The 3196-nt window shown below is 44.4% G+C and overlaps 1 pseudogene; it reads left to right on the forward strand.

Moving 5' to 3' along the window:
* Positions 1-747: 747 nt before the first annotated feature.
* LOC136447737 (uncharacterized) lies at positions 748-1752 on the forward strand (annotated as a pseudogene).
* Positions 1753-3196: the final 1444 nt, after the last annotated feature.

Here is a 3196-nt window from a genome sequence, read left to right on the forward strand (position 1 = left end):
ATTTGGAACAGACAGGGGCGTTTGGTCGAGGGACTCTGGAATTGGCAGGGGGGCCGGGTCAAGGGGATCTCGACCCCGACTTACTACAGACAGCATCAGTAATTGATGAGGCAGGGATCTAATTGATTTATGCTCAGCCGCTGATATAATAATGGATGAATGAATGAATGAAGACCTTTATTGCACATTTCTGCCACACATGGCTAAGTACAGGTCGCAACAGAACAAAATCACAAGTACAGTTTACGTATACAAAAGAATATGGCTATCATTAGATAAATTCTACTTCTCCTCGCTTTACGGTTATAGTAGATATAAAAGAACAGACGTGTTTTTCAATAATAACGACAAAGGAAAGAACTATCCAGATCTCCTGGGAAAAATCACATGTATAAAATACAAAGGTACAAGCACGGTAGATTACTGTTAACTAGTCTACATATTTTCTACATAATAGAGTATTTCAAAGTTCACTACCTACATTGGATATCTGATCGCTGCCAAATCTCAGTTTCCCTCAAAACAGTCCATTAAATTTCAGGCGTAGGACTGCGATAAAAATGATGTATTGTGGTTAAAAGGCCAATGGCAGCACGGCGACACCGCCTCTATGATTTTGTCCTAGAAGAAATGGAGTATTCAACCAATCGGACTGCATCCGGATGCCTCGAATTCGAGTTTCGTCGTACCAGACAAAGGAACAGCGGTAGGGTAGAGTTCACGTTCAGGCAAGATCTCCTTTTGACCATGTCTGTGCCCTCAAAACCTCCCCGATTCTGCGAACAGTATGGCGACACCAGGAACAGTCCCGCCGCGAACGGCCAGAAGAATAATACAGAAAGTCAAGCTAGAATCTTCCAGACAAACCCAGAGCCTTGCAGAGCCGTGTTATGGTTCCGACGACTTTTGAATCAAAGGCGCCAGTGACATCGAGGTGATCCCACCCCGTTCTCTGGAAACAGAAGTCCCGCTCGGGAACCTGATTCGAGTAGTTAGGAATAGAGTTTTCCAAAATCTGCCAAAATCGCGGCCTGGGTGAAGAAATAGGCGGCGAGTGATCCATTCAAAAAGCAGCCATAGTGCCCGTCGCTGAGAAACCCGGTTCATTTGGCAAGAGCGGCCAATCGCAATAGGCAGAAGCTCAGACCGGACGAGCCCAGATACTTATTTTTTATTATCGACGAGGACCACGTTCCATCATCATTCCATAGACGGGATGTCCGCGTAAGAGTTGGTGTCACTGAACGCCGACATCTGATCTTTGCCACCGACATGTGCACTCAGCTGACCCACCTGGCCAACGCAAAGACATGGTACATGGACGGTACATCCAAACTGAACTGGGTGTCCTTCACGCAACTCTACAGCATCAGCGAGTTTGTCAGGAAGGACGACTGCATGAAGAGCGTCCCTCTGGTACATGGTTTTCATGCTGATGTCCAGCTCCGTGAGTCCAGGCGAGAGAAAAAGAATATAAAAAGGCTCCAGACGATTATTGAACTCCTACCGGAGCCGCCAAAGGTGACACGCGCCATGATGGAGTAAGAAAAGGCCATGTGGTCGGCAATGTCGCATGTACTGCCTGACGTTCGGAAGACCGGCTGCATGTTTCACTGGGCGCAATGCGTATGGAGGAAGATTCGGGACGCTGGGCTGCAGACGGCTTATGTGTAGAAAGGCGCGATCAACAAGTATCTGAAGAAGATCATGTCGCTGCCATTCCTGCCCGCGGAAGAGATTCCCGCCGAATAGGAGAGACTGAAGGCACAGGCCACCACACCTGCTCTACTGACCGTGACTGAATACATAGACAGCACGTGGATCAACCCTCGGCCTTCTATCCACCCAACGCCTGGAGTGTCTTCAAGAAGACGTGTGAACAAGAAGGGCAACACGAAGCGCAAGCTGCCCTTCTACCTGCTCGTGCCTCGGCTGAAGAAGGAAGTAGCACTAAATACCAAGCTAGTCAAGGACAGAAAACTCTCGAGTACTCAACATAAAGAGAACAGGGTCGCTCAAGATAAGATTTTCAAGGAATGGGTCAAGGCCGGCCGTTCTATCAGTTATTCGGCATCCATGCTTTCGTGCGAGAGACGGGAAGAAGCAGGTCCCCCTGGCCATCGTATTCATGTCCGATAAGGACAAAAATGACTGTTAGAAGGTATGAAGGTTTTTATTCCAATTTCGAAAGACATTGGTGGTGATTCATTTCAATCGATTGTTGACCCCTCTGTATTTCAATCAGGCACAGTCTATTGATGTATGATAATGCCCAATAAGACAATCCCCCTCCTTGTCTTTTCAGGTTCTGAAGAAGATACTCAGACTACTGCCGGGAGAACCCAAGATGAACGCGTCTGTCATGGACTTCAAACAGGGGATGTGGCCGGTCGCTTGGTCAGTGCTCTTCTTAAAGGAATAAAAGACATCATCCAAAATTGAATGAAAATATTCGGAACATGCTATCTTACATCCTATCTTTGATACTAGGATTACAGTCAAGTAAGTATTGTCAAGATCATGCAATCGTATCGGAAAAAAAACTGACCCTTACTCTAGCCTCTCTATACTCGTCCGTCTTAAGATATAACGATAAGCCGAACATATCAAGAAGTAGAAAAAATATTGGTTGAACAATTTAAGGTATCATACAAAGTTCCTGAATTAGAACATGTTCTCCTAAACTACTACAAAATACTACTCCGTGTTACCAGAAGCTTAGCCAACGCCGCCGTAAGAGGAGAAGTAGGTGCGTTCCAATTATCTATCGACACCCAAACCCACTTAATCAAATATTGGCTTAGACTTTACAACTTGCACAATAACAGAATTGAGAGAAATGCGTATGATGTAGCTGTTGAAGAAGACCAAGATTAGGCTGTTCATGTCCAAGATATATTATACATGTATTCCAAAGTATCTGCCTCAATCCCAATGTTGATGCCAAATACTTTGGAAAGATATTCAGGGAACGCATGAAGGGTATGTTCCTTTCTAAATGGACACAAAAATAACACCAGTAATGATAACTTTAAAGTAAACTCTAAAATCAAAACTCATAAACATAGTTCATATTTCGTTTCGTTATATCTTCTATTATTTGCAAAGCAGTCTTTGATATGTTTATCTATTTTTCTTTTCATTGTGAGGTTGTTGCATCTAAAGATGTATCAACATCTGTTTGTATTTTCAGAAC

This window comes from Branchiostoma lanceolatum, chromosome 13 (assembly GCF_035083965.1).
Source record: "Branchiostoma lanceolatum isolate klBraLanc5 chromosome 13, klBraLanc5.hap2, whole genome shotgun sequence".
Taxonomy (NCBI): domain Eukaryota; kingdom Metazoa; phylum Chordata; class Leptocardii; order Amphioxiformes; family Branchiostomatidae; genus Branchiostoma; species Branchiostoma lanceolatum.